This window comes from Pseudorasbora parva, chromosome 17, assembly GCF_024679245.1.
Source record: "Pseudorasbora parva isolate DD20220531a chromosome 17, ASM2467924v1, whole genome shotgun sequence".
NCBI lineage: Eukaryota > Metazoa > Chordata > Actinopteri > Cypriniformes > Gobionidae > Pseudorasbora > Pseudorasbora parva.
Window position 1 is genome coordinate 43,413,618 of NC_090188.1, and position 9,907 is coordinate 43,423,524.

Consider the following 9,907-nt stretch of genomic DNA (forward strand, 5'->3'; position numbering starts at 1 on the left):
TATAATTATTTAAAATGATCATTGCCCCTGGTTCAGTAATGAACTCTTGTAATAAAGTAGCAGTGGCTGGGATAGTTAGCGATGTACGAAGAACAGGCCCCTGGACTCCCGCCAAAACTCCTGTAATAATAAATGAACCTCTTATTTACCTTGTGTTTGCATTGCTAGTTATGATGAAAGCATTCGTTCGTGTGCAGAACTGGAGTTTCTCTACATGTCTGTGATCGGCTATAATGCTCATCACTGCACCCTCTCATGTCACAATCTGAATATACACTGCAGTGGTTTATAACATCAGAGTTCAACAAGACAGGAAAGCACAGACATCTGGTTACTGACCTGCAGATCATGAGATCAGTGATTTGGTGTAATTATTATTACACACTGTCTTGGTTCTGGCCCAGTGTGAACAGAAGTAGCACACAGTTAAACCAGGACATAAAGTCACACTAGGGCCTTAGCAAATACTCGTTAGTGTGTAATGTTTGAGTTTTAATAAACAGCAAGACAAATATGTGTATCTGTATATTGAACCATATCACATGGAAGCCTGTTTCTGCCACTAAATAAATAAATAAAAAGGTAATTACAGTGAAAAAAATGGAGGTGCCCAACATAATGAATGTAATAAAACATTGAGAGACTCTTAAAGTAAGAAAACTTTATTGATAAAGGCAAGCAGATACATATGAGCAGAGGTATAAAGAGTAGCCGAAAACCATATGTGAGTAAAAGTCCAATTCCTTACAGCAAAAACGACTCCATTACAAGTTACAAGTCACCAATTCGAATACAACTTGAGTAAAAGCCTTTGAGTATCTGAATTTAACAGTACTGAAGTATTTCTAATCAGTCAAACCCCTGCGATTCATCAACTCCTGCTAATGCACTCGCATTCATGTAACATTGTGACACTGCTATATTAGGTATACCCATACTTTATTATACAAATGTGAAGGAAAATGTAATACTGGAAATGTGTATGTATGATTAAATTGGAAGTTCTATGTCTTTTGTATGTGGGACTTTTATAGCCTTACAAGCCAGACCCACATCAAGATGTTTGGTCTGGAAACTCCCCATTGCTCTATCTGAGAGGCGGATAAACGGCTGTCTGTCAAACTCCCTCTGCACGCGATAGGATAGCGCTACACCAACCAGAGCAACGAAGGTGAAGCAGAGCTCGCTGACAGATTAAACATTCGCCGTATCCGGTCGGCTAAACTCCGAACACATCTTCCCTTTTTAAGAATGACTTCAGTGCCGTTCTTTGTTCTTTTCTCAGAGAAAAGCTTAACTCAAGTCTTCCAGAGTCGCGGTCAAAGCTGATTCGAAAGACCGCCGCCGTTCGCCAGTTTCTGTGTTTACTAGAAGCACGCAAACGCAACTCGGCCGTCGTCATTATGGCCCCGCCCACCGACTCTATACACAATGTGATTGGCCCGGCCAGAGTTTGGCGTTTACAGCTCAGACGGGTAATGAGAGTTGCTAGACGACACTCGCGGCAGATTAGATTTGCTGCCGCTTGGGGGCGTCTAGATTTCTAGGCTAGGACTTTTATGCTTAGTTCAGAAACATCCTGGGGTCGGCAAAATTGACTTTTATTTGGACAGGAGAGCCCCTTGAAACAGGAAGGCCTTCTACAGTAAAAAATGGCCAAGCCAGGTTTTGGGAAAGAAGTATGGATGTTAGGTGATCCTGTTTGGACCAAATAGAGTGATGTTTTTTAGTCTTCTCCTTTGAATTACTTAATTACCCATCGAGCTTCAAGAGCAGACTTGGCTTTAATGGTATTTTTGCTATTGTCATCACGTTTGGTGGATTATTACCATTTTTCCTGAACATTTTGATTCCTTTTTTGGGGCTTGAGGACTAAGGACTCACACATATGGACAATACTTGGACGTATGGACTAAATGATCATGTGATTTATTTTTCTGATTTGACTGCTGTATTATCAATATACTTTGTTGGTTTACCTGCTTATGCCCATCTCTGTCTGCTTTCAAGAATTGCTAGTTTTCCCCTTATTCATCCATGTCTTGTTAGTTCCCTGAACTTTTAAGTGACTACTGGTTTACTAAAGTTGCAAGCCAAGTTTGTTACAACATAGAAACACATGATATAGTCCCTTCAGTGCCCTTAGATGGTGATATCACTTCTTTATAATGTAATGTGTAACTGCATTACTCAACACAAATGTATAGGAGTAAAAAGTACAATTACTAGTTCAAAAATGAGTCAAAGTTGCTAATATTTTTGATAGTCAGTGCAACTACAAAGTAGCCAAAAAGATACTCAAGTACAGTAACTAATGGCATTTACTCAAACCCTTTAAACCACTGCATATGACAGATATACAGCAGAAGTAGTAAAATATAAACGAATGGGATTAAAAAAAAAAAATTCTGACACTGAAAGAGAAAGAGCAAGCAAATAAGCATCACACTTGAAGAATCTTTATAGTTCAGCCTTCTGCTTAAGATTTAAGCACTTCCTGAAAAACATATAAAGGCATAAATAAATGTAAAAATCTCTCAAATGTACCGTCTATGCAAAATCAGTTGATGAGAAATGACATCATCAATCATGTACCTGATGTGTGAATATGAGCTTGATCTCGTTCAGCTCTTCTGGATCTAATGTCATAAACCACAAGAATGACAATAGCCACGCCCACCAGAGCAGAGAGGACCAATCGGATCACAGCTTCAGTGGGACCACAACAGTGGACAGGGTCTGAGGAATAAAAGCATCAAACTGAGATCCGCTCAGTCAATGAGTGTGTGAGTGAACTCAGTGAGAGTTTATCCGGTCTGTCATAAAGGAAAACTCCACTTTTTAAAAATAGGCTCATTTTCCAAGTCCCTTAGAGTTAAACCATTGAGTTTTACCGTTTTTGAATCCCTTTAGCCGATCTCTTTATCTGGCGGGAGCACTTTTAGCATAGCTTAGCATACATCAGTTAATTGGATTAGACTATTAGCATCAGTGCTCAAAAAACAACCAAAGACTTTCTATATTTTTCCTATTTAAAACTTCTATAGTTACATCGTTTACTAAGACCAACAAATAAATATATATATATATATATATATATATATATTTTTTTTTTTTTTTTTTGAAAGTTATAGCTAGGAACTATATTCTCATTCCTGCGTAGGAACTCTGCGGCCGCCATGGGTGCAAAACCCATGTTTGGGTGGTTTTAGTTAAAGCAGACATAGTTTTTTGACAAAGATCAGATTAAATTTGATGGGGATATATGCAGAAATGTGAGAAATTCCAAAGGCTTCAGATACTTTTTCATCCACTGTAATTTGCCGAATGCAACTGTTCTCTCTGCAACTACACAAACTTAGTGCCGGTCGCATTGGAAGTGACCTATCTGAGGACTACTTTCAGGCGCGGTGTAATATTATCGCGCCGCTGAACCCATGGTGCGGCCGCAAAGTTCAATAATTCTTACGCAGGAATGAAAGAATAGTTCCTATCTATATTGATCTAAAAATCTAAACTTTTATTTTTCCGTTGGTCTAAGTACACAATGTAACTACAGAATAGTCAAGTTTTAAATAGGAAAAATATCCTCTTTGAAAAAAAAAGTCTTTGGTCATTTTTGAGAGCGATGCTTAATGGTCTAATATGATTCAAGGATGTATGCTAAGCTATGCTAAAAGTGCTCCCGCCAGATACAGAGATCGGCTGAATGGCTTCAAAAAGGGTAAAACTTGAAGAAGCGTCGCTTGTCTCCGTGAGTCACTATCAAGTGAGCAGGGTAAAGCATTCCGTACAGAATGTCTCTGGATCGCAGCTGGGCTTTTACGCCATTAAAGCATCGCTGGCGCTGGCGGGTCTCGGCTGACAAATCTGAAAACAGGCTGATCTGATGGTCTCTGTAACGTATCTCCTTTAATTTCCCCTTTTTTAGTTTTCTGTCTAAGTGTATTAACATCCTCCTCCGTTTGCGAGAAGTTTTCTTCTGCTTCTTTGATTCTCTTGGAATGTGACATCAGCTCCGTTTTAAACCTGTTTATGGCTTCTAGCATATCGGATGATTGCTTGGTCATGTCGTTTCTCAGTGACTGGATGGCAGAGGGAATAGAGTTTGTAGCCTCATTTCCATCAGCATTGCTTTGCTCGTTAACCGCTAGTTTGTTAGCTTGATCCATGTTGTCAGAGCTAGCTTGAGGCTGAGATTTCGGCTGCTGTCCCGGTTTTATATTTTTTGGGGGCATGGTCACTTGCGAAGACCTTTTGCTTTTAGTTTCTACCGTTTGTGGGTAGAGTTACTTCAGAAAAATTAGCATCCGCTTAAATCAACGTGACCTACCAGTTGTGCGCCATAACCAGAAGTTAACTATAAAATTATTAAATATTGAATAGTTAATCATATTTAATGGACAGGACAAATGATCTCTACTCACCATAGACAGAAACTCTGAATACTTTTATTGAGAATCCTGCTGAATATACCATTAGCATATAATCTCCAGCATGTTCAGTTGTGGTGTTTGTGATGGTCAGAGATCCAGTTTGATCGTCCAGCTTCAGTCGGTCTCTGAATCTCCCATCAGCACGTTCATCATATACAGTGAAGATGTTAAACAATTTAATGTGTTCAGCAATTAAAATGTTTTCATCTCCAAACCACCACATAATCCCCTCACTATCCTTCACTTCAGTAAGACCAGTGTCTATAGTGACTGAATCTCCCTCCGTCACTGACACTGACCTCACATCATCTGTCAAACACACACATGGAGAACAAACAAACAGTGACAGATAAATAATGTTAAATAACTTTATAATGCTTTACTAAACTAAATAGTTCTAAATGTAATAAACAGTATCATAAAAATACCAAAACAAAATGGCATATGTATTAATTTTTTTTTTTTTAAACTGTTGAAACGATGTTTTACTCACCATAGACAGTGAGAAAGAAAGATGTCCTCATATAGTTGGTGTTATAAAGTCCAGTATGTTTAGTTGTGGTGTTTGTGATGGTCAGAGATCCAGTTTGATTGTCCAGCTTCAGTCGGTCTCTGAATCTCCCATCAGGAACATCATCATATACAGCGATTCTATTGGTCCGTTTATTGAATAGAGCGATTAAAAAAGAAGATGGAACATTTTCAAACTTCCACTGAATCACACCATCATCCTTCACTTCAGTGAGACCAGGGTTTAGAGTGACTGAATCTCCCGCCTTCACTGATATGTGAACTGGATAAAATATCGTAATCATGGAGAACAAAAAGAAACAGGGTTCAACACAGACTGAGACAGTCATTATAGAAGTAAATGGTTTGACATTTTAATTTGACATCATCATTAAACAAGCAACAGGGAGTTTGGATTAATAATTTAATAATTGCACTAAAAATGCTGGGTTAAAAACAACCCAAACAATTTTGGGTTGAAAATGGACAATTAACCCAGCGGTTAGGTCAAATCTTTTGCTCAACATGTTGGGTGATAAGATACACACACTGGACAAGGTTATTAATAGAAACACAAGAAGACTATATTTGGGAACTCAGGGCAGAGCACAGTGAATATGTGAAGAGTGGAGAGCTGAATTACGTTTACGGCCATAGAATGAACACAGGAGAACTGGAACAGCCACCAGCTGGAATTTCTGAAGCTTGGAAGGTGATCAACATGTTGGTAGGAGCCGTTAGGGGTCTAGAGATCACACAGGAAGAATTGTGGAGAACAGGTATAGAGGTCATTCCTAGTTTGAGGCCAGACGCTGACTGGAGGGGAGTGCTGGTGTTATTTGGTGAGTGGTGATGAGGTGATTAGAGACAGGTGTGGGTGATAAGAACTAAGGTGATTGTGATTGCTGCATGGAGGTGAGAGAAGCTGTGTCCCAATTCAAGGGCTGCGTCCTCTGAAGGCTGTGTCCTTCGAAGTGCGCGGCCGACGCGGCCTTCAAAGGACGCACCGAGACTTGTTTACAGTGGAAGGTATAGCGGATTGCGTCACCGCGGCGCGACGAAGGCTGTCCCAATTCAAAGGTCCTTCGAAGGCTCCTTCAAAACAACGCCTGCAAATGCGTCCTTCTTTTCCCGTGAAACGAAGGATACTCGGGCTGCGTTCCACTCCACTTTAAGACACGCACTTGCAAACTTCCCTAAGCACTTCCCCTTGGGGGAATCCCTGCCGCCATTTTGAAGTGCGTTCCACTTCGTGAAGTGGACAAGGGAAGTTTGTATGGACAGACCCTTGCTCCCTCGATTTTGACCGAGTGAGCGAGTCTACTTCATATGTACACTTCAGACAGCTTCATATACCACAATGCAACGCGATTGTGACGTCACCACATATCACGTTTAATTTACCCCACCACAAACAACTATAACTATTTTTAAAAACATTTAAAACAACCCAAACACATCCATATACATATAGAATGCTGCATTAAACAATTTCGTAAAGGTAAAAAATAAATAATATATCAACTCCATAATGGATTCCAAGTGATCAAGGGCTTAGGGCGTTCCAGTTCAGTCCATTTGCAAAGTTTCCGCCAGTAGTGGGCACTCATGCAACGTAGGCATGACGCACATCCGAGTGAACGAGACGGAGGGAAGTTTGCGAGTGAAGGGCATAATAAAAATGAACTGGAACGCAGCAATGGATGGATGCTTCGCAGCCTTGCCAACCCCAGAATTCATTGCGCGACGTCAGATTTATTTTTAAAAGAAAGCCAGATTACACATAAATGTAACGTAAGCATTGGGATTCAATTTACTCTAGTAGCCTTATCTAATGATAAATAAATAAAAAATGCAATAAATATTCAAATGTCAACTAATATGTAACCAACATGCGAGTTTATATAGTTTATACTCTTTATTACGTAAATGGACGGAAGTGAACATCTTTAGTTGTTTTGTTGTTAGGCAGTTCAGTTTGTTACTGCTACTCTTCAACGGCAGCTGTCACAGTTGCTAAACATTACAAATGCTGCAACAAAATATATTTACTCTGTATTTGAGTTTAAACTTCATCTCAGAGGCAAATATTGTATGAAAAACTGACTTTTTATACATGGGTATTAGATTTTGATATTGTTTAAAACATGAACATTATAGAATCCAAAAATAAAATACACTAAAATATGTCTCAAGATCCGGGATAGGAACCATTGGTCCTGGAGGGCCGCTGTTCTGCAGAGTTCAGCTCATAGAACAGTTATGCATGTTAAAATATGTTATGGTTTGATTTTAAGGATGTAAGTTCATTTAATTTATTCATCACTCTTTCTGAAAACATCTAAGCGACATGGCAGCAGTTGACTGAGTCAGCACTGCAAACCTGTTGGACAGGTGGAAATATGCGCTGATCCCAGATGATGTCCCGCTGACAAAGGCTATACCAGGGTCTCTATTGTGCAGCCCATCCAGGGTCTCCACCCAGCTCAATAAAAGTCTACATAAAACCCTTTCTTCCATTATTTTTTATGTACAGTTCATTTAACATTTTATTTAGTTTTTCCCATCTTAAACATAACTTATCTTGTAAATACTTGTAAACAAGTACTGTAAATATTTTTTTAGAACAATTTATTGTTTCATTTACAAATTAATTGAAATGACAAAAATAAATGTAGCCAACAGAATAATTGATTTCATTTACAAAACTTGCATGACAAATATGTAAACAATTTATTGGTTTCATTAAAAAAAATAATTTGCATTACAAAAATAAACAATGCAGAGAAATAACTTTTTATTTACAAATAAAAGCTGAAGTCGCTCTGAAATGGGCCTGGCGACGCCCATGGTCCTCAGGGGTGAAGGCCATGAGGACAGGGGGGTTAGAATGCCTGTCCCAACACCTCATCCATGAGGACAGGAGGATTAGAATGCCTGTCCCAACACCTCATCCATGAGGACAGGAGGGTTAGAATGCCTGTCCCAACACCTCATCCATGAGGACAGGAGGGTTAGAATGCCTGTCCCAACACCTCATCCATGAGGACAGGAGGATTAGAATGCCTGTCCCAACACCTCATCCATGAGGACAGGAGGGTTAGAATGCCTGTCCCAACACCTCATCCATGAGGACAGGAGGGTTAGAATGCCTGTCCCAACACCTCATCCATGAGGACAGGAGGGTTAGAATGCCTGTCCCAACACCTCATCCATGAGGACAGGAGGGTTAGAATGCCTGTCCCAACACCTCATCCATGAGGACAGGAGGGTTAGAATGCCTGTCCCAACACCTCATCCATGAGGACAGGAGGGTTAGAATGCCTGTCCCAACACCTCATCCATGAGGACAGGAGGGTTAGAATGCCTGTCCCAACACCTCATCCATGAGGACAGGAGGGTTAGAATGCCTGTCCCAACACCTCATCCATGAGGACAGGAGGGTTAGAATGCCTGTCCCAACACCTCATCCATGAGGACAAACCATGGCCAAGTTTTCCACTCCCTCACCTGTCCCAGGACACTTGCAATCCTAATGCAGAGAAAATAAACATTCCTGTTAAAAACAACAAACACAACAGCAATACATGTCAGCAAAGATGTGTCTATTAACTTGCATACATGTATTTTTTTTAGTTGTCCCAATTTTTTTTGTATACCTGCAAGGCAGGGGTGGAATTTTAAATATATGATGCAGCTATACATTTTGTATGTATTATACATGTATACAAAATACTCCAGAAATCATATTTCTAGATGCTCAAATTTGGTTAAAACATTTGTAGACACAGCTTTTATGATAGACTATTGTTATCAACTGGATAAGGGGGGCTATAAGTAAGGGATAATGTACACCCAGCCTATCGCAGAATAAACCCCGACAGAGTGATCAGTGTCAATCCACACTGGCCGGGTTTTTCGGCCGGGTAAATAAATACTAATTTGCTGCCCCTTATTTTAATAAAGCTGTCTGCTATAACTGCTCCATAAAACAAAACAAACCTAAGGATAAAGCTGCAGTGGTAACGCAGGCGTCAAGTTCACGTTAAGAAATAAAGACCCCAGGTTTTTAACACGTTTCGTTGGTTATTTGAGTAAATTAAAACACAATACTTACATTTATATTTGTATTCCTCTGCGGTGGGATGGGCTAGTCTGCGAAGAATCCGTTCTATCCTTCGCGTTCCGGGGAGAAAGGGTTGCCAGGTCTCTGCAACAAAACTAACCCTTACTCCCAATGCAATTTTCTCCATTGAGCGGCCAAATTCTCCCCTGAATTTGTGCGTTTGGGGATGGTGGAACGCCGAAATCGTACTTACAGGGTTGAAAATCAACCCGTGGAAATATTTTTTTACCCGCAATAGCAACATAAAAGTAGCCCAATTCGGCGTGAAAACCGCGGACTTGGCAACACTGACGGCAGGCCGCATTAGAAGGCTCCTTCGAATTGGGACAGCCTCCTGCGGTGACGCAATCGGCCTTCAAAATGCGGCCTTAGGAGGACGCAGCCCCTAAATTGGGACACAGCCAGAGTCTGGCTGATCTGAGACACTACCCCCCTCTCTAGGTTGCACTAAAGTGGACCATGGACCCTGACGTTGTGGTGGCCAGCAATGTGGTCGAAGAGAAGGTCGACTCAGGGATCTCAGTAAGGAGAGATGGATTGAGGATCCCTGGTACCCAGGATCTCTCTTCAAGACAAGATATTCATAGTACCCTGAGGGCGTGATGCAGGCAGTCTTCCTTTCATATCCTTCTCGAATATGAATTAAATTATATGCACGTCTCAGATCAAACTTGGAGAATGAGATTAGACACTGACTTAGGAGGAGTGCTGGTGTTATGTGGTGATGAGGTGATTAGAGACAGGTGCGGGTGATTAGAACTCAAGTGATTGTGATCGCTGCATGAAGAAGATGAGAGAGTCTGGCTGATCTGAGACACTGGGCAGTTTTATTTAA

At 40.6% G+C, this 9,907-nt stretch overlaps 1 long non-coding RNA gene across 1 annotated transcript; it reads right to left on the reverse strand.

Annotated features, from left to right (window-relative positions):
* Positions 1-7,414: 7,414 nt before the first annotated feature.
* On the reverse strand, positions 7,415-9,126 carry LOC137044620 (uncharacterized). Its single transcript, XR_010898620.1, has 3 exons — positions 9,064-9,126; positions 8,412-8,478; positions 7,415-7,852 (listed from the first exon to the last, which is right to left on the reverse strand). It is a non-coding gene; the product is annotated as an uncharacterized lncRNA (long non-coding RNA).
* Positions 9,127-9,907: the final 781 nt, after the last annotated feature.